Source organism: Perissodus microlepis, chromosome 8 (assembly GCF_051167445.1).
Source record: "Perissodus microlepis isolate ML-2025 ecotype Zambia chromosome 8, ASM5116744v1, whole genome shotgun sequence".
In the NCBI taxonomy this organism is placed as follows: Eukaryota; Metazoa; Chordata; class Actinopteri; order Cichliformes; family Cichlidae; genus Perissodus; species Perissodus microlepis.
In genome coordinates this window covers 2,925,928-2,947,160 of record NC_140468.1, presented here as the reverse complement: position 1 = coordinate 2,947,160, position 21,233 = coordinate 2,925,928, and the positions used below count along the sequence as shown (strand labels likewise).

Sequence of the window (21,233 nt, the reverse complement as noted above, 5' to 3'; positions counted from 1 at the left end):
GACGTGACCGTGGCAGCGCTTCAGAGGTCCTCGTTAGTATAGTGGACAGTATCTCCGCCTGTCACGCGGAAGACCGGGGTTCGATTCCCCGACGGGGAGTGAGCAGTTTCTTTCTCTGCTCTGCCTTTTACCTGCAATGACCACGCACACCTTAATCGCACACCAGATCCTAGTCAATCTAATAATCTAGTCCTATAATGGGCTTGAAGAAACATGAATTCCACCTGTGCGCTCACAAGTCGAAAAGGTCTTCTCAGAAAGAGCTCCCATCAGAAGAGATGCTAGTCCAAGAGAACTCTGCTTGTCCAGCGTTTTCTCTGTTTTACGTGCGTCCCTACTGACAAATAAGTTTCTTGGTCTTGTCTTCTGTAGATTGTGTGCTAGCCAAACAAAGGACATCAAAGAGCTTGTCAACCAGAAGATCAGCTCCCATGACAAGAGATGCTATCTTGAGATCACAATTTGCATTGTCAGTACAGCCATAAGTGGGGGAGTGCTTGAAAAATGACACAAATGGGAGTTCCCTCCTTCTCAATAGTCCTACATGATCTGTCATAAAAGTCCACAAATGTAAGAAAGCATTGAAATGCTCCTTTAATTACTACAGGGTACGCAAGCTCCGTTTCCGTAGTGTAGTGGTTATCACGTTCGCCTAACACGCGAAAGGTCCCCGGTCCGAAACCGGGCGGAAACATGCTTCTTTGCTTATGCGTCCTGATATAAAAGTGTCTGACTGCAGGCACTGCTTGAACTTGTGGGATTCTACTGCTGTTTGGGACACAGACGAGAGAAACTACTCAAATCTGGTACAGGTCTCTGACATCTGTAACCTTTGGATGCTCGTCTTGCTAAAGAGTTGTCTATGGCCCAAATTTCTACAGACTTCACACAAATCAACACAACTCCAGTCGCTATATTTCCTGAAGATGGAGGCACAGACTAAGCTCTTGGAAATGACTGGCTCTAGGTGGCCTGCACAGGACTTGGGCCTATTTTCAGCCAATGCACAAGGCAATGAACCAAATGGGTGCTTTAGGCAACAGTTCTGCTGCCAGAGGTTCTGGGGTTCTTAGGGCAGCATATGTTGAGCTGTGCTTGCTTTAGTGAACTCCTAAATGTCCAAAGTTTAAGTGAGCCTAAAATCGAGACTACAGTTCAGACTCCTTGCTAGAGTGCGTCTGTCTCTTCTCCATGGCTCCTTTTACTTCAAGGCCATGATAGGAACATGCCACCAGATTTGTCAGAGTGCGAGATTACTCAGTGAGACACATTGGAAAGCCAAACAAGCTGTCTTTCGGGGTTTCCGTAGTGTAGTGGTTATCACGTTCGCCTCACACGCGAAAGGTCCCCGGTCCGAAACCGGGCGGAAACATGGGTCTTTTCCTTCTTTGGTCACAAGGGAATTGATGTTCACTCTTTAGACAACTCTGCTTGTCCAGCATTTTCTCTCTTTTACTTGCATCCCTATTGAGAATTAAGTCTCTTGGTTTTGTCTTCTGTAGGTTGTGTGCTAGCCAAACAAAGGACATCAAAGAGCTTGTCAAGAAGAAGATCGGGGCCTTCGGAGGTGGCAACAGGATTAGAAGTGAGAAGAGTGCAAGAGGAAAAGTTGACTTGAGTCAAGGTGGCTAACGAACGATCCAGCAGGAAGCTGAAGTGGAAAGTGCAGCAGAAGAGCATGAGCGAGGTTTGGTGCAGCATGAAGACCATGTGCAGATGAGATCAGCCAACACAAGAGGAGTGGAATTGACTGGGCCACTAACTTGCTCTTTAACTGACTAGACTCTTATGCTAGCGTGTGCTAATGTACCTGTGGAGCAAAGTGCTAGAAAGCCAAATGAGGTTCCACTGAGACTTGAACTCAGATCGCTGGATTCAGAGTCCAGAGTGCTAACCATTACCCCATGGAACCCTGCCTGAAGCACAGAAAAGCTCTGTGTCAAACAGGCATAAAAGTGTAGTTCCTGGTAAACTGATGGGGATTTCTACACGGCCAGCCAAATTTTACCTGTCATACCTGCTGCGAATCGCAGCTTGACGTGACCGTGGCAGCGCTTCAGAGGTCCTCGTTAGTATAGTGGACAGTATCTCCGCCTGTCACGCGGAAGACCGGGGTTCGATTCCCCGACGGGGAGTGAGCAGTTTCTTTCTCTGCTCTGCCTTTTACCTGCAATGACCACGCACACCTTAATCGCACACCAGATCCTAGTCAATCTAATAATCTAGTCCTATAATGGGCTTGAAGAAACATGAATTCCACCTGTGCGCTCACAAGTCGAAAAGGTCTTCTCAGAAAGAGCTCCCATCAGAAGAGATGCTAGTCCAAGAGAACTCTGCTTGTCCAGCGTTTTCTCTGTTTTACGTGCGTCCCTACTGACAAATAAGTTTCTTGGTCTTGTCTTCTGTAGATTGTGTGCTAGCCAAACAAAGGACATCAAAGAGCTTGTCAACCAGAAGATCAGCTCCCATGACAAGAGATGCTATCTTGAGATCACAATTTGCATTGTCAATACAGCCATAAGTGGGGGAGTGCTTGAAAAATGACACAAATGGGAGTTCCCTCCTTCTCAATAGTCCTACATGATCTGTCATAAAAGTCCACAAATGTAAGAAAGCATTGAAATGCTCCTTTAATTACTACAGGGTACGCAAGTTCTGTTTCCGTAGTGTAGTGGTTATCACGTTCGCCTTACACGCGAAAGGTCCCCGGTCCGAAACCGGGCGGAAACATGCTTCTTTGCTTATGCGTCCTGATATAAAAGTGTCTGACTGCAGGCACTGCTTGAACTTGTGGGATTCTACTGCTGTTTGGGACACAGACGAGAGAAACTACTCAAATCTGGTACAGGTCTCTGACATCTGTAACCTTTGGATGCTCGTCTTGCTAAAGAGTTGTCTATGGCCCAAATTTCTGCAAACTCCACAGACTTCACACAAATCAACACAACTCCAGTCGCTATATTTCCTGAAGATGGAGGCACAGACTAAGCTCTTGGAAATGACTGGCTCTAGGTGGCCTGCACAGGACTTGGGCCTATTTTCAGCCAATGCACAAGGCAATGAACCAAATGGGTGCTTTAGGCAACAGTTCTGCTGCCAGAGGTTCTGGGGTTCTTAGGGCAGCATATGTTGAGCTGTGCTTGCTTTAGTGAACTCCTAAATGTCCAAAGTTTAAGTGAGCCTAAAATCGAGACTACAGTTCAGACTCCTTGCTAGAGTGCGTCTGTCTCTTCTCCATGGCTCCTTTTACTTCAAGGCCATGATAGGAACATGCCACCAGATTTGTCAGAGTGCGAGATTACTCAGTGAGACACATTGGAAAGCCAAACAAGCTGTCTTTCGGGGTTTCCGTAGTGTAGTGGTTATCACGTTCGCCTCACACGCGAAAGGTCCCCGGTCCGAAACCGGGCGGAAACATGGGTCTTTTCCTTCTTTGGTCACAAGGGAATTGATGTTCACTCTTTAGACAACTCTGCTTGTCCAGCATTTTCTCTCTTTTACTTGCATCCCTATTGAGAATTAAGTCTCTTGGTTTTGTCTTCTGTAGGTTGTGTGCTAGCCAAACAAAGGACATCAAAGAGCTTGTCAAGAAGAAGATCGGGGCCTTCGGAGGTGGCAACAGGATTAGAAGTGAGAAGAGTGCAAGAGGAAAAGTTGACTTGAGTCAAGGTGGCTAATGAACGATCCAGCAGGAAGCTGAAGTGGAAAGTGCAGCAGAAGAGCATGAGCGAGGTTTGGTGCAGCATGAAGACCATGTGCAGATGAGATCAGCCAACACAAGAGGAGTGGAATTGACTGGGCCACTAACTTGCTCTTTAACTGACTAGACTCTTCTGCTAGCGTGTGCTAATGTACCTGTGGAGCAAAGTGCTAGAAAGCCAAATGAGGTTCCACTGAGACTTGAACTCAGATCGCTGGATTCAGAGTCCAGAGTGCTAACCATTACACCATGGAACCCTGCCTGAAGCACAGAAAAGCTCTGTGTCAAACAGGCATAAAAGTGTAGTTCTTGGTAAACTGATGGGGATTTCTACACGGCCAGCCAAATTTTACCTGTCATACCTGCTGCGAATCGCAGCTTGACGTGACCGTGGCAGCGCTTCAGAGGTCCTCGTTAGTATAGTGGACAGTATCTCCGCCTGTCACGCGGAAGACCGGGGTTCGATTCCCCGACGGGGAGTGAGCAGTTTCTTTCTCTGCTCTGCCTTTTACCTGCAATGACCACGCACACCTTAATTGCACACCAGATCCTAGTCAATCTAATAATCTAGTCCTATAATGGGCTTGAAGAAACATGAATTCCACCTGTGCGCTCACAAGTCGAAAAGGTCTTCTCAGAAAGAGCTCCCATCAGAAGAGATGCTAGTCCAAGAGAACTCTGCTTGTCCAGCGTTTTCTCTGTTTTACGTGCGTCCCTACTGACAAATAAGTTTCTTGGTCTTGTCTTCTGTAGATTGTGTGCTAGCCAAACAAAGGACATCAAAGAGCTTGTCAACCAGAAGATCAGCTCCCATGACAAGAGATGCTATCTTGAGATCACAATTTGCATTGTCAATACAGCCATAACTGGGGGAGCGCTTGAAAAATGACACAAATGGGAGTTCCCTCCTTCTCAATAGTCCTACATGATCTGTCATAAAAGTCCACAAATGTAAGAAAGCATTGAAATGCTCCTTTAATTACTACAGGGTACGCAAGCTCCGTTTCCGTAGTGTAGTGGTTATCACGTTCGCCTAACACGCGAAAGGTCCCCGGTCCGAAACCGGGCGGAAACATGCTTCTTTGCTTATGCGTCCTGATATAAAAGTGTCTGACTGCAGGCACTGCTTGAACTTGTGGGATTCTACTGCTGTTTGGGACACAGACGAGAGAAACTACTCAAATCTGGTACAGGTCTCTGACATCTGTAACCTTTGGATGCTCGTCTTGCTAAAGAGTTGTCTATGGCCCAAATTTCTGCAAACTCCACAGACTTCACACAAATCAACACAACTCCAGTCGCTATATTTCCTGAAGATGGAGGCACAGACTAAGCTCTTGGAAATGACTGGCTCTAGGTGGCCTGCACAGGACTTGGGCCTATTTTCAGCCAATGCACAAGGCAATGAACCAAATGGGTGCTTTAGGCAACAGTTCTGCTGCCAGAGGTTCTGGGGTTCTTAGGGCAGCATATGTTGAGCTGTGCTTGCTTTAGTGAACTCCTAAATGTCCAAAGTTTAAGTGAGCCTAAAATCGAGACTACAGTTCAGACTCCTTGCTAGAGTGCGTCTGTCTCTTCTCCATGGCTCCTTTTACTTCAAGGCCATGATAGGAACATGCCACCAGATTTGTCAGAGTGCGAGATTACTCAGTGAGACACATTGGAAAGCCAAACAAGCTGTCTTTCGGGGTTTCCGTAGTGTAGTGGTTATCACGTTCGCCTCACACGCGAAAGGTCCCCGGTCCGAAACCGGGCGGAAACATGGGTCTTTTCCTTCTTTGGTCACAAGGGAATTGATGTTCACTCTTTAGACAACTCTGCTTGTCCAGCATTTTCTCTCTTTTACTTGCATCCCTATTGAGAATTAAGTCTCTTGGTTTTGTCTTCTGTAGGTTGTGTGCTAGCCAAACAAAGGACATCAAAGAGCTTGTCAAGAAGAAGATCGGGGCCTTCGGAGGTGGCAACAGGATTAGAAGTGAGAAGAGTGCAAGAGGAAAAGTTGACTTGAGTCAAGGTGGCTAATGAACGATCCAGCAGGAAGCTGAAGTGGAAAGTGCAGCAGAAGAGCATGAGCGAGGTTTGGTGCAGCATGAAGACCATGTGCAGATGAGATCAGCCAACACAAGAGGAGTGGAATTGACTGGGCCACTAACTTGCTCTTTAACTGACTAGACTCTTCTGCTAGCGTGTGCTAATGTACCTGTGGAGCAAAGTGCTAGAAAGCCAAATGAGGTTCCACTGAGACTTGAACTCAGATCGCTGGATTCAGAGTCCAGAGTGCTAACCATTACACCATGGAACCCTGCCTGAAGCACAGAAAAGCTCTGTGTCAAACAGGCATAAAAGTGTAGTTCTTGGTAAACTGATGGGGATTTCTACACGGCCAGCCAAATTTTACCTGTCATACCTGCTGCGAATCGCAGCTTGACGTGACCGTGGCAGCGCTTCAGAGGTCCTCGTTAGTATAGTGGACAGTATCTCCGCCTGTCACGCGGAAGACCGGGGTTCGATTCCCCGACGGGGAGTGAGCAGTTTCTTTCTCTGCTCTGCCTTTTACCTGCAATGACCACGCACACCTTAATTGCACACCAGATCCTAGTCAATCTAATAATCTAGTCCTATAATGGGCTTGAAGAAACATGAATTCCACCTGTGCGCTCACAAGTCGAAAAGGTCTTCTCAGAAAGAGCTCCCATCAGAAGAGATGCTAGTCCAAGAGAACTCTGCTTGTCCAGCGTTTTCTCTGTTTTACGTGCGTCCCTACTGACAAATAAGTTTCTTGGTCTTGTCTTCTGTAGATTGTGTGCTAGCCAAACAAAGGACATCAAAGAGCTTGTCAACCAGAAGATCAGCTCCCATGACAAGAGATGCTATCTTGAGATCACAATTTGCATTGTCAATACAGCCATAACTGGGGGAGCGCTTGAAAAATGACACAAATGGGAGTTCCCTCCTTCTCAATAGTCCTACATGATCTGTCATAAAAGTCCACAAATGTAAGAAAGCATTGAAATGCTCCTTTAATTACTACAGGGTACGCAAGCTCCGTTTCCGTAGTGTAGTGGTTATCACGTTCGCCTAACACGCGAAAGGTCCCCGGTCCGAAACCGGGCGGAAACATGCTTCTTTGCTTATGCGTCCTGATATAAAAGTGTCTGACTGCAGGCACTGCTTGAACTTGTGGGATTCTACTGCTGTTTGGGACACAGACGAGAGAAACTACTCAAATCTGGTACAGGTCTCTGACATCTGTAACCTTTGGATGCTCGTCTTGCTAAAGAGTTGTCTATGGCCCAAATTTCTGCAAACTCCACAGACTTCACACAAATCAACACAACTCCAGTCGCTATATTTCCTGAAGATGGAGGCACAGACTAAGCTCTTGGAAATGACTGGCTCTAGGTGGCCTGCACAGGACTTGGGCCTATTTTCAGCCAATGCACAAGGCAATGAACCAAATGGGTGCTTTAGGCAACAGTTCTGCTGCCAGAGGTTCTGGGGTTCTTAGGGCAGCATATGTTGAGCTGTGCTTGCTTTAGTGAACTCCTAAATGTCCAAAGTTTAAGTGAGCCTAAAATCGAGACTACAGTTCAGACTCCTTGCTAGAGTGCGTCTGTCTCTTCTCCATGGCTCCTTTTACTTCAAGGCCATGATAGGAACATGCCACCAGATTTGTCAGAGTGCGAGATTACTCAGTGAGACACATTGGAAAGCCAAACAAGCTGTCTTTCGGGGTTTCCGTAGTGTAGTGGTTATCACGTTCGCCTCACACGCGAAAGGTCCCCGGTCCGAAACCGGGCGGAAACATGGGTCTTTTCCTTCTTTGGTCACAAGGGAATTGATGTTCACTCTTTAGACAACTCTGCTTGTCCAGCATTTTCTCTCTTTTACTTGCATCCCTATTGAGAATTAAGTCTCTTGGTTTTGTCTTCTGTAGGTTGTGTGCTAGCCAAACAAAGGACATCAAAGAGCTTGTCAAGAAGAAGATCGGGGCCTTCGGAGGTGGCAACAGGATTAGAAGTGAGAAGAGTGCAAGAGGAAAAGTTGACTTGAGTCAAGGTGGCTAATGAACGATCCAGCAGGAAGCTGAAGTGGAAAGTGCAGCAGAAGAGCATGAGCGAGGTTTGGTGTAGCATGAAGACCATGTGCAGATGAGATCAGCCAACACAAGAGGAGTGGAATTGACTGGGCCACTAACTTGCTCTTTAACTGACTAGACTCTTCTGCTAGCGTGTGCTAATGTACCTGTGGAGCAAAGTGCTAGAAAGCCAAATGAGGTTCCACTGAGACTTGAACTCAGATCGCTGGATTCAGAGTCCAGAGTGCTAACCATTACACCATGGAACCCTGCCTGAAGCACAGAAAAGCTCTGTGTCAAACAGGCATAAAAGTGTAGTTCCTGGTAAACTGATGGGGATTTCTACACGGCCAGCCAAATTTTACCTGTCATACCTGCTGCGAATCGCAGCTTGACGTGACCGTGGCAGCGCTTCAGAGGTCCTCGTTAGTATAGTGGACAGTATCTCCGCCTGTCACGCGGAAGACCGGGGTTCGATTCCCCGACGGGGAGTGAGCAGTTTCTTTCTCTGCTCTGCCTTTTACCTGCAATGACCACGCACACCTTAATCGCACACCAGATCCTAGTCAATCTAATAATCTAGTCCTATAATGGGCTTGAAGAAACATGAATTCCACCTGTGCGCTCACAAGTCGAAAAGGTCTTCTCAGAAAGAGCTCCCATCAGAAGAGATGCTAGTCCAAGAGAACTCTGCTTGTCCAGCGTTTTCTCTGTTTTACGTGCGTCCCTACTGACAAATAAGTTTCTTGGTCTTGTCTTCTGTAGATTGTGTGCTAGCCAAACAAAGGACATCAAAGAGCTTGTCAACCAGAAGATCAGCTCCCATGACAAGAGATGCTATCTTGAGATCACAATTTGCATTGTCAATACAGCCATAACTGGGGGAGCGCTTGAAAAATGACACAAATGGGAGTTCCCTCCTTCTCAATAGTCCTACATGATCTGTCATAAAAGTCCACAAATGTAAGAAAGCATTGAAATGCTCCTTTAATTACTACAGGGTACGCAAGCTCCGTTTCTGTAGTGTAGTGGTTATCACGTTCGCCTAACACGCGAAAGGTCCCCGGTCCGAAACCGGGCGGAAACATGCTTCTTTGCTTATGCGTCCTGATATAAAAGTGTCTGACTGCAGGCACTGCTTGAACTTGTGGGATTCTACTGCTGTTTGGGACACAGACGAGAGAAACTACTCAAATCTGGTACAGGTCTCTGACATCTGTAACCTTTGGATGCTCGTCTTGCTAAAGAGTTGTCTATGGCCCAAATTTCTGCAAACTCCACAGACTTCACACAAATCAACACAACTCCAGTCGCTATATTTCCTGAAGATGGAGGCACAGACTAAGCTCTTGGAAATGACTGGCTCTAGGTGGCCTGCACAGGACTTGGGCCTATTTTCAGCCAATGCACAAGGCAATGAACCAAATGGGTGCTTTAGGCAACAGTTCTGCTGCCAGAGGTTCTGGGGTTCTTAGGGCAGCATATGTTGAGCTGTGCTTGCTTTAGTGAACTCCTAAATGTCCAAAGTTTAAGTGAGCCTAAAATCGAGACTACAGTTCAGACTCCTTGCTAGAGTGCGTCTGTCTCTTCTCCATGGCTCCTTTTACTTCAAGGCCATGATAGGAACATGCCACCAGATTTGTCAGAGTGCGAGATTACTCAGTGAGACACATTGGAAAGCCAAACAAGCTGCCTTTTGGGGTTTCCGTAGTGTAGTGGTTATCACGTTCGCCTCACACGCGAAAGGTCCCCGGTCCGAAACCGGGCGGAAACATGGGTCTTTTCCTTCTTTGGTCACAAGGGAATTGATGTTCACTCTTTAGACAACTCTGCTTGTCCAGCATTTTCTCTCTTTTACTTGCATCCCTATTGAGAATTAAGTCTCTTGGTTTTGTCTTCTGTAGGTTGTGTGCTAGCCAAACAAAGGACATCAAAGAGCTTGTCAAGAAGAAGATCGGGGCCTTCGGAGGTGGCAACAGGATTAGAAGTGAGAAGAGTGCAAGAGGAAAAGTTGACTTGAGTCAAGGTGGCTAACGAACGATCCAGCAGGAAGCTGAAGTGGAAAGTGCAGCAGAAGAGCATGAGCGAGGTTTGGTGCAGCATGAAGACCATGTGCAGATGAGATCAGCCAACACAAGAGGAGTGGAATTGACTGGGCCACTAACTTGCTCTTTAACTGACTAGACTCTTATGCTAGCGTGTGCTAATGTACCTGTGGAGCAAAGTGCTAGAAAGCCAAATGAGGTTCCACTGAGACTTGAACTCAGATCGCTGGATTCAGAGTCCAGAGTGCTAACCATTACACCATGGAACCCTGCCTGAAGCACAGAAAAGCTCTGTGTCAAACAGGCATAAAAGTGTAGTTCCTGGTAAACTGATGGGGATTTCTACACGGCCAGCCAAATTTTACCTGTCATACCTGCTGCGAATCGCAGCTTGACGTGACCGTGGCAGCGCTTCAGAGGTCCTCGTTAGTATAGTGGACAGTATCTCCGCCTGTCACGCGGAAGACCGGGGTTCGATTCCCCGACGGGGAGTGAGCAGTTTCTTTCTCTGCTCTGCCTTTTACCTGCAATGACCACGCACACCTTAATCGCACACCAGATCCTAGTCAATCTAATAATCTAGTCCTATAATGGGCTTGAAGAAACACGAATTCCACCTGTGCGCTCACAAGTCGAAAAGGTCTTCTCAGAAAGAGCTCCCATCAGAAGAGATGCTAGTCCAAGAGAACTCTGCTTGTCCAGCGTTTTCTCTGTTTTACGTGCGTCCCTACTGACAAATAAGTTTCTTGGTCTTGTCTTCTGTAGATTGTGTGCTAGCCAAACAAAGGACATCAAAGAGCTTGTCAACCAGAAGATCAGCTCCCATGACAAGAGATGCTATCTTGAGATCACAATTTGCATTGTCAATACAGCCATAAGTGGGGGAGTGCTTGAAAAATGACACAAATGGGAGTTCCCTCCTTCTCAATAGTCCTACATGATCTGTCATAAAAGTCCACAAATGTAAGAAAGCATTGAAATGCTCCTTTAATTACTACAGGGTACGCAAGCTCCGTTTCCGTAGTGTAGTGGTTATCACGTTCGCCTTACACGCGAAAGGTCCCCGGTCCGAAACCGGGCGGAAACATGCTTCTTTGCTTATGCGTCCTGATATAAAAGTGTCTGACTGCAGGCACTGCTTGAACTTGTGGGATTCTACTGCTGTTTGGGACACAGACGAGAGAAACTACTCAAATCTGGTACAGGTCTCTGACATCTGTAACCTTTGGATGCTCGTCTTGCTAAAGAGTTGTCTATGGCCCAAATTTCTGCAAACTCCACAGACTTCACACAAATCAACACAACTCCAGTCGCTATATTTCCTGAAGATGGAGGCACAGACTAAGCTCTTGGAAATGACTGGCTCTAGGTGGCCTGCACAGGACTTGGGCCTATTTTCAGCCAATGCACAAGGCAATGAACCAAATGGGTGCTTTAGGCAACAGTTCTGCTGCCAGAGGTTCTGGGGTTCTTAGGGCAGCATATGTTGAGCTGTGCTTGCTTTAGTGAACTCCTAAATGTCCAAAGTTTAAGTGAGCCTAAAATCGAGACTACAGTTCAGACTCCTTGCTAGAGTGCGTCTGTCTCTTCTCCATGGCTCCTTTTACTTCAAGGCCATGATAGGAACATGCCACCAGATTTGTCAGAGTGCGAGATTACTCAGTGAGACACATTGGAAAGCCAAACAAGCTGCCTTTCGGGGTTTCCGTAGTGTAGTGGTTATCACGTTCGCCTCACACGCGAAAGGTCGCCGGTCCGAAACCGGGCGGAAACATGGGTCTTTTCCTTCTTTGGTCACAAGGGAATTGATGTTCACTCTTTAGACAACTCTGCTTGTCCAGCATTTTCTCTCTTTTACTTGCATCCCTATTGAGAATTAAGTCTCTTGGTTTTGTCTTCTGTAGGTTGTGTGCTAGCCAAACAAAGGACATCAAAGAGCTTGTCAAGAAGAAGATCGGGGCCTTCGGAGGTGGCAACAGGATTAGAAGTGAGAAGAGTGCAAGAGGAAAAGTTGACTTGAGTCAAGGTGGCTAACGAACGATCCAGCAGGAAGCTGAAGTGGAAAGTGCAGCAGAAGAGCATGAGCGAGGTTTGGTGCAGCATGAAGACCATGTGCAGATGAGATCAGCCAACACAAGAGGAGTGGAATTGACTGGGCCACTAACTTGCTCTTTAACTGACTAGACTCTTATGCTAGCGTGTGCTAATGTACCTGTGGAGCAAAGTGCTAGAAAGCCAAATGAGGTTCGACTGAGACTTGAACTCAGATCGCTGGATTCAGAGTCCAGAGTGCTAACCATTACACCATGGAACCCTGCCTGAAGCACAGAAAAGCTCTGTGTCAAACAGGCATAAAAGTGTAGTTCCTGGTAAACTGATGGGGATTTCTACACGGCCAGCCAAATTTTACCTGTCATACCTGCTGCGAATCGCAGCTTGACGTGACCGTGGCAGCGCTTCAGAGGTCCTCGTTAGTATAGTGGACAGTATCTCCGCCTGTCACGCGGAAGACTGGGGTTCGATTCCCCGACGGGGAGTGAGCAGTTTCTTTCTCTGCTCTGCCTTTTACCTGCAATGACCACGCACACCTTAATTGCACACCAGATCCTAGTCAATCTAATAATCTAGTCCTATAATGGGCTTGAAGAAACATGAATTCCACCTGTGCGCTCACAAGTCGAAAAGGTCTTCTCAGAAAGAGCTCCCATCAGAAGAGATGCTTGTCCAAGAGAACTCTGCTTGTCCAGCGTTTTCTCTGTTTTACGTGCGTCCCTACTGACAAATAAGTTTCTTGGTCTTGTCTTCTGTAGATTGTGTGCTAGCCAAACAAAGGACATCAAAGAGCTTGTCAACCAGAAGATCAGCTCCCATGACAAGAGATGCTATCTTGAGATCACAATTTGCATTGTCAATACAGCCATAAGTGGGGGAGTGCTTGAAAAATGACACAAATGGGAGTTCCCTCCTTCTCAATAGTCCTACATGATCTGTCATAAAAGTCCACAAATGTAAGAAAGCATTGAAATGCTCCTTTAATTACTACAGGGTACGCAAGCTCCGTTTCCGTAGTGTAGTGGTTATCACGTTCGCCTAACACGCGAAAGGTCCCCGGTCCGAAACCGGGCGGAAACATGCTTCTTTGCTTATGCGTCCTGATATAAAAGTGTCTGACTGCAGGCACTGCTTGAACTTGTGGGATTCTACTGCTGTTTGGGACACAGACGAGAGAAACTACTCAAATCTGGTACAGGTCTCTGACATCTGTAACCTTTGGATGCTCGTCTTGCTAAAGAGTTGTCTATGGCCCAAATTTCTGCAAACTCCACAGACTTCACACAAATCAACACAACTCCAGTCGCTATATTTCCTGAAGATGGAGGCACAGACTAAGCTCTTGGAAATGACTGGCTCTAGGTGGCCTGCACAGGACTTGGGCCTATTTTCAGCCAATGCACAAGGCAATGAACCAAATGGGTGCTTTAGGCAACAGTTCTGCTGCCAGAGGTTCTGGGGTTCTTAGGGCAGCATATGTTGAGCTGTGCTTGCTTTAGTGAACTCCTAAATGTCCAAAGTTTAAGTGAGCCTAAAATCGAGACTACAGTTCAGACTCCTTGCTAGAGTGCGTCTGTCTCTTCTCCATGGCTCCTTTTACTTCAAGGCCATGATAGGAACATGCCACCAGATTTGTCAGAGTGCGAGATTACTCAGTGAGACACATTGGAAAGCCAAACAAGCTGTCTTTCGGGGTTTCCGTAGTGTAGTGGTTATCACGTTCGCCTCACACGCGAAAGGTCCCCGGTCCGAAACCGGGCGGAAACATGGGTCTTTTCCTTCTTTGGTCACAAGGGAATTGATGTTCACTCTTTAGACAACTCTGCTTGTCCAGCATTTTCTCTCTTTTACTTGCATCCCTATTGAGAATTAAGTCTCTTGGTTTTGTCTTCTGTAGGTTGTGTGCTAGCCAAACAAAGGACATCAAAGAGCTTGTCAAGAAGAAGATCGGGGCCTTCGGAGGTGGCAACAGGATTAGAAGTGAGAAGAGTGCAAGAGGAAAAGTTGACTTGAGTCAAGGTGGCTAACGAACGATCCAGCAGGAAGCTGAAGTGGAAAGTGCAGCAGAAGAGCATGAGCGAGGTTTGGTGCAGCATGAAGACCATGTGCAGATGAGATCAGCCAACACAAGAGGAGTGGAATTGACTGGGCCACTAACTTGCTCTTTAACTGACTAGACTCTTATGCTAGCGTGTGCTAATGTACCTGTGGAGCAAAGTGCTAGAAAGCCAAATGAGGTTCCACTGAGACTTGAACTCAGATCGCTGGATTCAGAGTCCAGAGTGCTAACCATTACACCATGGAACCCTGCCTGAAGCACAGAAAAGCTCTGTGTCAAACAGGCATAAAAGTGTAGTTCCTGGTAAACTGATGGGGATTTCTACACGGCCAGCCAAATTTTACCTGTCATACCTGCTGCGAATCGCAGCTTGACGTGACCGTGGCAGCGCTTCAGAGGTCCTCGTTAGTATAGTGGACAGTATCTCCGCCTGTCACGCGGAAGACCGGGGTTCGATTCCCCGACGGGGAGTGAGCAGTTTCTTTCTCTGCTCTGCCTTTTACCTGCAATGACCACGCACACCTTAATCGCACACCAGATCCTAGTCAATCTAATAATCTAGTCCTATAATGGGCTTGAAGAAACATGAATTCCACCTGTGCGCTCACAAGTCGAAAAGGTCTTCTCAGAAAGAGCTCCCATCAGAAGAGATGCTAGTCCAAGAGAACTCTGCTTGTCCAGCGTTTTCTCTGTTTTACGTGCGTCCCTACTGACAAATAAGTTTCTTGGTCTTGTCTTCTGTAGATTGTGTGCTAGCCAAACAAAGGACATCAAAGAGCTTGTCAACCAGAAGATCAGCTCCCATGACAAGAGATGCTATCTTGAGATCACAATTTGCATTGTCAATACAGCCATAAGTGGGGGAGTGCTTGAAAAATGACACAAATGGGAGTTCCCTCCTTCTCAATAGTCCTACATGATCTGTCATAAAAGTCCACAAATGTAAGAAAGCATTGAAATGCTCCTTTAATTACTACAGGGTACGCAAGCTCCGTTTCCGTAGTGTAGTGGTTATCACGTTCGCCTTACACGCGAAAGGTCCCCGGTCCGAAACCGGGCGGAAACATGCTTCTTTGCTTATGCGTCCTGATATAAAAGTGTCTGACTGCAGGCACTGCTTGAACTTGTGGGATTCTACTGCTGTTTGGGACACAGACGAGAGAAACTACTCAAATCTGGTACAGGTCTCTGACATCTGTAACCTTTGGATGCTCGTCTTGCTAAAGAGTTGTCTATGGCCCAAATTTCTGCAAACTCCACAGACTTCACACAAATCAACACAACTCCAGTCGCTATATTTCCTGAAGATGGAGGCACAGACTAAGCTCTTGGAAATGACTGGCTCTAGGTGGCCTGCACAGGACTTGGGCCTATTTTCAGCCAATGCACAAGGCAATGAACCAAATGGGTGCTTTAGGCAACAGTTCTGCTGCCAGAGGTTCTGGGGTTCTTAGGGCAGCATATGTTGAGCTGTGCTTGCTTTAGTGAACTCCTAAATGTCCAAAGTTTAAGTGAGCCTAAAATCGAGACTACAGTTCAGACTCCTTGCTAGAGTGCGTCTGTCTCTTCTCCATGGCTCCTTTTACTTCAAGGCCATGATAGGAACATGCCACCAGATTTGTCAGAGTGCGAGATTACTCAGTGAGACACATTGGAAAGCCAAACAAGCTGTCTTTCGGGGTTTCCGTAGTGTAGTGGTTATCACGTTCGCCTCACACGCGAAAGGTCCCCGGTCCGAAACCGGGCGGAAACATGGGTCTTTTCCTTCTTTGGTCACAAGGGAATTGATGTTCACTCTTTAGACAACTCTGCTTGTCCAGCATTTTCTCTCTTTTACTTGCATCCCTATTGGGAATTAAGTCTCTTGGTTTTGTCTTCTGTAGGTTGTGTGCTAGCCAAACAAAGGACATCAAAGAGCTTGTCAAGAAGAAGATCGGGGCCTTCGGAGGTGGCAACAGGATTAGAAGTGAGAAGAGTGCAAGAGGAAAAGTTGACTTGAGTCAAGGTGGCTAATGAACGATCCAGCAGGAAGCTGAAGTGGAAAGTGCAGCAGAAGAGCATGAGCGAGGTTTGGTGCAGCATGAAGACCATGTGCAGATGAGATCAGCCAACACAAGAGGAGTGGAATTGACTGGGCCACTAACTTGCTCTTTAACTGACTAGACTCTTATGCTAGCGTGTGCTAATGTACCTGTGGAGCAAAGTGCTAGAAAGCCAAATGAGGTTCCACTGAGACTTGAACTCAGATCGCTGGATTCAGAGTCCAGAGTGCTAACCATTACCCCATGGAACCCTGCCTGAAGCACAGAAAAGCTCTGTGTCAAACAGGCATAAAAGTGTAGTTCCTGGTAAACTGATGGGGATTTCTACACGGCCAGCCAAATTTTACCTGTCATACCTGCTGCGAATCGCAGCTTGACGTGACCGTGGCAGCGCTTCAGAGGTCCTCGTTAGTATAGTGGACAGTATCTCCGCCTGTCACGCGGAAGACCGGGGTTCGATTCCCCGACGGGGAGTGAGCAGTTTCTTTCTCTGCTCTGCCTTTTACCTGCAATGACCACGCACACCTTAATCGCACACCAGATCCTAGTCAATCTAATAATCTAGTCCTATAATGGGCTTGAAGAAACATGAATTCCACCTGTGCGCTCACAAGTCGAAAAGGTCTTCTCAGAAAGAGCTCCCATCAGAAGAGATGCTAGTCCAAGAGAACTCTGCTTGTCCAGCGTTTTCTCTGTTTTACGTGCGTCCCTACTGACAAATAAGTTTCTTGGTCTTGTCTTCTGTAGATTGTGTGCTAGCCAAACAAAGGACATCAAAGAGCTTGTCAACCAGAAGATCAGCTCCCATGACAAGAGATGCTATCTTGAGATCACAATTTGCATTGTCAATACAGCCATAACTGGGGGAGCGCTTGAAAAATGACACAAATGGGAGTTCCCTCCTTCTCAATAGTCCTACATGATCTGTCATAAAAGTCCACAAATGTAAGAAAGCATTGAAATGCTCCTTTAATTACTATAGGGTACGCAAGCTCCGTTTCCGTAGTGTAGTGGTTATCACGTTCGCCTTACACGCGAAAGGTCCCCGGTCCGAAACCGTGCGGAAACATGCTTCTTTGCTTATGCGTCCTGATATAAAAGTGTCTGACTGCAGGCACTGCTTGAACTTGTGGGATTCTACTGCTGTTTGGGACACAGACGAGAGAAACTACTCAAATCTGGTACAGGTCTCTGACATCTGTAACCTTTGGATGCTCGTCTTGCTAAAGAGTTGTCTATGGCCCAAATTTCTGCAAACTCCACAGACTTCACACAAATCAACACAACTCCAGTCGCTATATTTCCTGAAGATGGAGGCACAGACTAAGCTCTTGGAAATGACTGGCTCTAGGTGGCCTGCACAGGACTTGGGCCTATTTTCAGCCAATGCACAAGGCAATGAACCAAATGGGTGCTTTAGGCAACAGTTCTGCTGCCAGAGGTTCTGGGGTTCTTAGGGCAGCATATGTTGAGCTGTGCTTGCTTTAGTGAACTCCTAAATGTCCAAAGTTTAAGTGAGCCTAAAATCGAGACTACAGTTCAGACTCCTTGCTAGAGTGCGTCTGTCTCTTCTCCATGGCTCCTTTTACTTCAAGGCCATGATAGGAACATGCCACCAGATTTGTCAGAGTGCGAGATTACTCAGTGAGACACATTGGAAAGCCAAACAAGCTGTCTTTCGGGGTTTCCGTAGTGTAGTGGTTATCACGTTCGCCTCACACGCGAAAGGTCCCCGGTCCGAAACCGGGCGGAAACATGGGTCTTTTCCTTCTTTGGTCACAAGGGAATTGATGTTCACTCTTTAGACAACTCTGCTTGTCCAGCATTTTCTCTCTTTTACTTGCATCCCTATTGAGAATTAAGTCTCTTGGTTTTGTCTTCTGTAGGTTGTGTGCTAGCCAAACAAAGGACATCAAAGAGCTTGTCAAGAAGAAGATCGGGGCCTTCGGAGGTGGCAACAGGATTAGAAGTGAGAAGAGTGCAAGAGGAAAAGTTGACTTGAGTCAAGGTGGCTAATGAACGATCCAGCAGGAAGCTGAAGTGGAAAGTGCAGCAGAAGAGCATGAGCGAGGTTTGGTGCAGCATGAAGACCATGTGCAGATGAGATCAGCCAACACAAGAGGAGTGGAATTGACTGGGCCACTAACTTGCTCTTTAACTGACTAGACTCTAATGCTAGCGTGTGCTAATGTACCTGTGGAGCAAAGTGCTAGAAAGCCAAATGAGGTTCCACTGAGACTTGAACTCAGATCGCTGGATTCAGAGTCCAGAGTGCTAACCATTACACCATGGAACCCTGCCTGAAGCACAGAAAAGCTCTGTGTCAAACAGGCATAAAAGTGTAGTTCCTGGTAAACTGATGGGGATTTCTACACGGCCAGCCAAATTTTACCTGTCATACCTGCTGCGAATCGCAGCTTGACGTGACCGTGGCAGCGCTTCAGAGGTCCTCGTTAGTATAGTGGACAGTATCTCCGCCTGTCACGCGGAAGACCGGGGTTCGATTCCCCGACGGGGAGTGAGCAGTTTCTTTCTCTGCTCTGCCTTTTACCTGCAATGACCACGCACACCTTAATCGCACACCAGATCCTAGTCAATCTAATAATCTAGTCCTATAATGGGCTTGAAGAAACATGAATTCCACCTGTGCGCTCACAAGTCGAAAAGGTCTTCTCAGAAAGAGCTCCCATCAGAAGAGATGCTAGTCCAAGAGAACTCTGCTTGTCCAGCGTTTTCTCTGTTTTACGTGCGTCCCTACTGACAAATAAGTTTCTTGGTCTTGTCTTCTGTAGATTGTGTGCTAGCCAAACAAAGGACATCAAAGAGCTTGTCAACCAGAAGATCAGCTCCCATGACAAGAGATGCTATCTTGAGATCACAATTTGCATTGTCAATACAGCCATAACTGGGGGAGCGCTTGAAAAATGACACAAATGGGAGTTCCCTCCTTCTCAATAGTCCTACATGATCTGTCATAAAAGTCCACAAATGTAAGAAAGCATTGAAATGCTCCTTTAATTACTACAGGGTACGCAAGCTCCGTTTCCGTAGTGTAGTGGTTATCACGTTCGCCTTACACGCGAAAGGTCCCCGGTCCGAAACCGGGCGGAAACATGCTTCTTTGCTTATGCGTCCTGATATAAAAGTGTCTGACTGCAGGCACTGCTTGAACTTGTGGGATTCTACTGCTGTTTGGGACACAGACGAGAGAAACTACTCAAATCTGGTACAGGTCTCTGACATCTGTAACCTTTGGATGCTCGTCTTGCTAAAGAGTTGTCTATGGCCCAAATTTCTGCAAACTCCACAGACTTCACACAAATCAACACAACTCCAGTCGCTATATTTCCTGAAGATGGAGGCACAGACTAAGCTCTTGGAAATGACTGGCTCTAGGTGGCCTGCACAGGACTTGGGCCTATTTTCAGCCAATGCACAAGGCAATGAACCAAATGGGTGCTTTAGGCAACAGTTCTGCTGCCAGAGGTTCTGGGGTTCTTAGGGCAGCATATGTTGAGCTGTGCTTGCTTTAGTGAACTCCTAAATGTCCAAAGTTTAAGTGAGCCTAAAATCGAGACTACAGTTCAGACTCCTTGCTAGAGTGCGTCTGTCTCTTCTCCATGGCTCCTTTTACTTCAAGGCCATGATAGGAACATGCCACCAGATTTGTCAGAGTGCGAGATTACTCAGTGAGACACATTGGAAAGCCAAACAAGCTGTCTTTCGGGGTTTCCGTAGTGTAGTGGTTATCACGTTCGCCTCACACGCGAAAGGTCCCCGGTCCGAAACCGGGCGGAAACATGGGTCTTTTCCTTCTTTGGTCACAAGGGAATTGATGTTCACTCTTTAGACAACTCTGCTTGTCCAGCATTTTCTCTCTTTTACTTGCATCCCTATTGAGAATTAAGTCTCTTGGTTTTGTCTTCTGTAGGTTGTGTGCTAGCCAAACAAAGGACATCAAAGAGCTTGTCAAGAAGAAGATCGGGGCCTTCGGAGGTGGCAACAGGATTAGAAGTGAGAAGAGTGCAAGAGGAAAAGTTGACTTGAGTCAAGGTGGCTAATGAACGATCCAGCAGGAAGCTGAAGTGGAAAGTGCAGCAGAAGAGCATGAGCGAGGTTTGGTGCAGCATGAAGACCATGTGCAGATGAGATCAGCCAACACAAGAGGAGTGGAATTGACTGGGCCACTAACTTGCTCTTTAACTGACTAGACTCTTCTGCTAGCGTGTGCTAATGTACCTGTGGAGCAAAGTGCTAGAAAGCCAAATGAGGTTCCACTGAGACTTGAACTCAGATCGCTGGATTCAGAGTCCAGAGTGCTAACCATAACACCATGGAACCCTGCCTGAAGCACAGAAAAGCTCTGTGTCAAACAGGCATAAAAGTGTAGTTCCTGGTAAACTGATGGGGATTTCTACACGGCCAGCCAAATTTTACCTGTCATACCTGCTGCGTATTGCAGCTTGACGTGACCGTGGCAGCGCTTCAGAGGTCCTCGTTAGTATAGTGGACAGTATCTCCGCCTGTCACGCGGAAGACCGGGGTTCGATTCCCCGACGGGGAGTGAGCAGTTTCTTTCTCTGCTCTGCCTTTTGCCTGCAATGACCACGCACACCTTAATCACACACCAGATCCTAGTCAATCTAATAATCTAGTCCTATAATGGGCTTGAAGAAACATGAATTCCACCTGTGCGCTCACAAGTCGAAAAGGTCTTCTCAGAAAGAGCTCCCATCAGAAGAGATGCTAGTCCAAGAGAACTCTGCTTGTCAAGTGTTTTCTCTGTTTTACGTGCGTCCCTACTGACAAATAAGTTTCTTGGTCTTGACTTCTGTAGATTGTGTGCTAGCCAAACAAAGGACATCAAAGAGCTTGTCAACCAGAAGATCAGCTCCCATGACAAGAGATGCTATCTTGAGATCACAATTTGCATTGTCAATACAGCCATAACTGGGGGAGCGCTTGAAAAATGACACAAATGGGAGTTCCCTCCTTCTCAATAGTCCTACATGATCTGTCATAAAAGTCCACAAATGTAAGAAAGCATTGAAATGCTCCTTTAATTACTACAGGGTACGCAAGCTCCGTTTCCGTAGTGTAGTGGTTATCACGTTCGCCTTACACGCGAAAGGTCCCCGGTCCGAAACCGGGCGGAAACATGCTTCTTTGCTTATGCGTCCTGATATAAAAGTGTCTGACTGCAGGCACTGCTTGAACTTGTGGGATTCTACTGCTGTGGTGTCAATCCTTAAGCCTC

At 46.8% G+C, this 21,233-nt stretch overlaps 42 non-coding genes across 42 annotated transcripts; 32 read left to right on the top strand and 10 right to left on the bottom strand.

Moving 5' to 3' along the window:
- The first annotated feature begins 27 nt into the window (after nt 1–27).
- trnad-guc (transfer RNA aspartic acid (anticodon GUC)) lies at nt 28–99 on the top strand. The gene has a single exon. It is a non-coding gene; the product is annotated as a tRNA-Asp (tRNA).
- Nucleotides 100–621: 522 nt separating this feature from the next.
- trnav-aac (transfer RNA valine (anticodon AAC)) lies at nt 622–694 on the top strand. The gene has a single exon. It is a non-coding gene; the product is annotated as a tRNA-Val (tRNA).
- Nucleotides 695–1,299: 605 nt separating this feature from the next.
- Nucleotides 1,300–1,372, top strand: trnav-cac (transfer RNA valine (anticodon CAC)). The gene has a single exon. It is a non-coding gene; the product is annotated as a tRNA-Val (tRNA).
- Nucleotides 1,373–1,840: 468 nt separating this feature from the next.
- trnaq-cug (transfer RNA glutamine (anticodon CUG)) lies at nt 1,841–1,912 on the bottom strand. The gene has a single exon. It is a non-coding gene; the product is annotated as a tRNA-Gln (tRNA).
- Nucleotides 1,913–2,063: 151 nt separating this feature from the next.
- On the top strand, nt 2,064–2,135 carry trnad-guc (transfer RNA aspartic acid (anticodon GUC)). Its single transcript has one exon. It is a non-coding gene; the product is annotated as a tRNA-Asp (tRNA).
- Nucleotides 2,136–2,657: 522 nt separating this feature from the next.
- Nucleotides 2,658–2,730, top strand: trnav-uac (transfer RNA valine (anticodon UAC)). The gene has a single exon. It is a non-coding gene; the product is annotated as a tRNA-Val (tRNA).
- Nucleotides 2,731–3,344: 614 nt separating this feature from the next.
- On the top strand, nt 3,345–3,417 carry trnav-cac (transfer RNA valine (anticodon CAC)). The gene has a single exon. It is a non-coding gene; the product is annotated as a tRNA-Val (tRNA).
- Nucleotides 3,418–3,885: 468 nt separating this feature from the next.
- Nucleotides 3,886–3,957, bottom strand: trnaq-cug (transfer RNA glutamine (anticodon CUG)). Its single transcript has one exon. It is a non-coding gene; the product is annotated as a tRNA-Gln (tRNA).
- A 151-nt stretch (nt 3,958–4,108) lies between these two features.
- On the top strand, nt 4,109–4,180 carry trnad-guc (transfer RNA aspartic acid (anticodon GUC)). The gene has a single exon. It is a non-coding gene; the product is annotated as a tRNA-Asp (tRNA).
- A 522-nt stretch (nt 4,181–4,702) lies between these two features.
- On the top strand, nt 4,703–4,775 carry trnav-aac (transfer RNA valine (anticodon AAC)). Its single transcript has one exon. It is a non-coding gene; the product is annotated as a tRNA-Val (tRNA).
- A 614-nt stretch (nt 4,776–5,389) lies between these two features.
- On the top strand, nt 5,390–5,462 carry trnav-cac (transfer RNA valine (anticodon CAC)). The gene has a single exon. It is a non-coding gene; the product is annotated as a tRNA-Val (tRNA).
- A 468-nt stretch (nt 5,463–5,930) lies between these two features.
- Nucleotides 5,931–6,002, bottom strand: trnaq-cug (transfer RNA glutamine (anticodon CUG)). Its single transcript has one exon. It is a non-coding gene; the product is annotated as a tRNA-Gln (tRNA).
- Nucleotides 6,003–6,153: 151 nt separating this feature from the next.
- On the top strand, nt 6,154–6,225 carry trnad-guc (transfer RNA aspartic acid (anticodon GUC)). The gene has a single exon. It is a non-coding gene; the product is annotated as a tRNA-Asp (tRNA).
- A 522-nt stretch (nt 6,226–6,747) lies between these two features.
- Nucleotides 6,748–6,820, top strand: trnav-aac (transfer RNA valine (anticodon AAC)). The gene has a single exon. It is a non-coding gene; the product is annotated as a tRNA-Val (tRNA).
- Nucleotides 6,821–7,434: 614 nt separating this feature from the next.
- Nucleotides 7,435–7,507, top strand: trnav-cac (transfer RNA valine (anticodon CAC)). Its single transcript has one exon. It is a non-coding gene; the product is annotated as a tRNA-Val (tRNA).
- Nucleotides 7,508–7,975: 468 nt separating this feature from the next.
- Nucleotides 7,976–8,047, bottom strand: trnaq-cug (transfer RNA glutamine (anticodon CUG)). Its single transcript has one exon. It is a non-coding gene; the product is annotated as a tRNA-Gln (tRNA).
- A 151-nt stretch (nt 8,048–8,198) lies between these two features.
- On the top strand, nt 8,199–8,270 carry trnad-guc (transfer RNA aspartic acid (anticodon GUC)). Its single transcript has one exon. It is a non-coding gene; the product is annotated as a tRNA-Asp (tRNA).
- Nucleotides 8,271–8,792: 522 nt separating this feature from the next.
- trnav-aac (transfer RNA valine (anticodon AAC)) lies at nt 8,793–8,865 on the top strand. The gene has a single exon. It is a non-coding gene; the product is annotated as a tRNA-Val (tRNA).
- A 614-nt stretch (nt 8,866–9,479) lies between these two features.
- Nucleotides 9,480–9,552, top strand: trnav-cac (transfer RNA valine (anticodon CAC)). The gene has a single exon. It is a non-coding gene; the product is annotated as a tRNA-Val (tRNA).
- A 468-nt stretch (nt 9,553–10,020) lies between these two features.
- Nucleotides 10,021–10,092, bottom strand: trnaq-cug (transfer RNA glutamine (anticodon CUG)). Its single transcript has one exon. It is a non-coding gene; the product is annotated as a tRNA-Gln (tRNA).
- Nucleotides 10,093–10,243: 151 nt separating this feature from the next.
- trnad-guc (transfer RNA aspartic acid (anticodon GUC)) lies at nt 10,244–10,315 on the top strand. The gene has a single exon. It is a non-coding gene; the product is annotated as a tRNA-Asp (tRNA).
- Nucleotides 10,316–10,837: 522 nt separating this feature from the next.
- Nucleotides 10,838–10,910, top strand: trnav-uac (transfer RNA valine (anticodon UAC)). Its single transcript has one exon. It is a non-coding gene; the product is annotated as a tRNA-Val (tRNA).
- A 614-nt stretch (nt 10,911–11,524) lies between these two features.
- Nucleotides 11,525–11,597, top strand: trnav-cac (transfer RNA valine (anticodon CAC)). The gene has a single exon. It is a non-coding gene; the product is annotated as a tRNA-Val (tRNA).
- Nucleotides 11,598–12,065: 468 nt separating this feature from the next.
- On the bottom strand, nt 12,066–12,137 carry trnaq-cug (transfer RNA glutamine (anticodon CUG)). Its single transcript has one exon. It is a non-coding gene; the product is annotated as a tRNA-Gln (tRNA).
- A 151-nt stretch (nt 12,138–12,288) lies between these two features.
- trnad-guc (transfer RNA aspartic acid (anticodon GUC)) lies at nt 12,289–12,360 on the top strand. The gene has a single exon. It is a non-coding gene; the product is annotated as a tRNA-Asp (tRNA).
- A 522-nt stretch (nt 12,361–12,882) lies between these two features.
- Nucleotides 12,883–12,955, top strand: trnav-aac (transfer RNA valine (anticodon AAC)). Its single transcript has one exon. It is a non-coding gene; the product is annotated as a tRNA-Val (tRNA).
- A 614-nt stretch (nt 12,956–13,569) lies between these two features.
- Nucleotides 13,570–13,642, top strand: trnav-cac (transfer RNA valine (anticodon CAC)). Its single transcript has one exon. It is a non-coding gene; the product is annotated as a tRNA-Val (tRNA).
- A 468-nt stretch (nt 13,643–14,110) lies between these two features.
- trnaq-cug (transfer RNA glutamine (anticodon CUG)) lies at nt 14,111–14,182 on the bottom strand. The gene has a single exon. It is a non-coding gene; the product is annotated as a tRNA-Gln (tRNA).
- Nucleotides 14,183–14,333: 151 nt separating this feature from the next.
- trnad-guc (transfer RNA aspartic acid (anticodon GUC)) lies at nt 14,334–14,405 on the top strand. The gene has a single exon. It is a non-coding gene; the product is annotated as a tRNA-Asp (tRNA).
- Nucleotides 14,406–14,927: 522 nt separating this feature from the next.
- trnav-uac (transfer RNA valine (anticodon UAC)) lies at nt 14,928–15,000 on the top strand. Its single transcript has one exon. It is a non-coding gene; the product is annotated as a tRNA-Val (tRNA).
- Nucleotides 15,001–15,614: 614 nt separating this feature from the next.
- On the top strand, nt 15,615–15,687 carry trnav-cac (transfer RNA valine (anticodon CAC)). Its single transcript has one exon. It is a non-coding gene; the product is annotated as a tRNA-Val (tRNA).
- A 468-nt stretch (nt 15,688–16,155) lies between these two features.
- trnaq-cug (transfer RNA glutamine (anticodon CUG)) lies at nt 16,156–16,227 on the bottom strand. The gene has a single exon. It is a non-coding gene; the product is annotated as a tRNA-Gln (tRNA).
- A 151-nt stretch (nt 16,228–16,378) lies between these two features.
- trnad-guc (transfer RNA aspartic acid (anticodon GUC)) lies at nt 16,379–16,450 on the top strand. The gene has a single exon. It is a non-coding gene; the product is annotated as a tRNA-Asp (tRNA).
- A 522-nt stretch (nt 16,451–16,972) lies between these two features.
- Nucleotides 16,973–17,045, top strand: trnav-uac (transfer RNA valine (anticodon UAC)). The gene has a single exon. It is a non-coding gene; the product is annotated as a tRNA-Val (tRNA).
- A 614-nt stretch (nt 17,046–17,659) lies between these two features.
- Nucleotides 17,660–17,732, top strand: trnav-cac (transfer RNA valine (anticodon CAC)). Its single transcript has one exon. It is a non-coding gene; the product is annotated as a tRNA-Val (tRNA).
- A 468-nt stretch (nt 17,733–18,200) lies between these two features.
- trnaq-cug (transfer RNA glutamine (anticodon CUG)) lies at nt 18,201–18,272 on the bottom strand. Its single transcript has one exon. It is a non-coding gene; the product is annotated as a tRNA-Gln (tRNA).
- Nucleotides 18,273–18,423: 151 nt separating this feature from the next.
- trnad-guc (transfer RNA aspartic acid (anticodon GUC)) lies at nt 18,424–18,495 on the top strand. Its single transcript has one exon. It is a non-coding gene; the product is annotated as a tRNA-Asp (tRNA).
- A 522-nt stretch (nt 18,496–19,017) lies between these two features.
- trnav-uac (transfer RNA valine (anticodon UAC)) lies at nt 19,018–19,090 on the top strand. Its single transcript has one exon. It is a non-coding gene; the product is annotated as a tRNA-Val (tRNA).
- Nucleotides 19,091–19,704: 614 nt separating this feature from the next.
- trnav-cac (transfer RNA valine (anticodon CAC)) lies at nt 19,705–19,777 on the top strand. The gene has a single exon. It is a non-coding gene; the product is annotated as a tRNA-Val (tRNA).
- Nucleotides 19,778–20,245: 468 nt separating this feature from the next.
- On the bottom strand, nt 20,246–20,317 carry trnaq-cug (transfer RNA glutamine (anticodon CUG)). The gene has a single exon. It is a non-coding gene; the product is annotated as a tRNA-Gln (tRNA).
- Nucleotides 20,318–20,468: 151 nt separating this feature from the next.
- Nucleotides 20,469–20,540, top strand: trnad-guc (transfer RNA aspartic acid (anticodon GUC)). Its single transcript has one exon. It is a non-coding gene; the product is annotated as a tRNA-Asp (tRNA).
- A 522-nt stretch (nt 20,541–21,062) lies between these two features.
- trnav-uac (transfer RNA valine (anticodon UAC)) lies at nt 21,063–21,135 on the top strand. Its single transcript has one exon. It is a non-coding gene; the product is annotated as a tRNA-Val (tRNA).
- Nucleotides 21,136–21,233: the final 98 nt, after the last annotated feature.